Genomic DNA, 342 nt, shown 5'->3' with positions numbered 1-342 from the left:
CCAGCGGCCCGCAGAGATACACCACTGCCAGCGAGAGGCGGGAGATGTCAGAGGGTTGATGACAGCCCACTGCACCCCGGGGCACCCGGCCAGGCATGGGGTGGGATGTTTTCCCTTGGGGCAATGGGGCAGAGGAGCCACAGGGGTGTTGGAGAATGGCGGGACATGATCCTGGGTATGCACCTGGGGAAGGCCAAAAAGAGCTAGGCCTCAGTCCCCTGGGAACGTACAGACACAGTCCTGGGAACGTACCTGGGAATGCAGTGTGTACAAGCAAGGCTCTGGAGATAGTAACTTATATATAGATAGGGAGTAACTCAGCTGGGCAGATGGCAGATGGCA

Source organism: Acanthisitta chloris, unplaced genomic scaffold (assembly GCF_000695815.1).
Source record: "Acanthisitta chloris isolate BGI_N310 unplaced genomic scaffold, ASM69581v1 scaffold19856, whole genome shotgun sequence".
Classification (NCBI taxonomy): Eukaryota; Metazoa; Chordata; class Aves; order Passeriformes; family Acanthisittidae; genus Acanthisitta; species Acanthisitta chloris.
The sequence above is the reverse complement of the archived record's forward strand: the minus strand, read 5'-3'. Positions refer to the sequence as shown.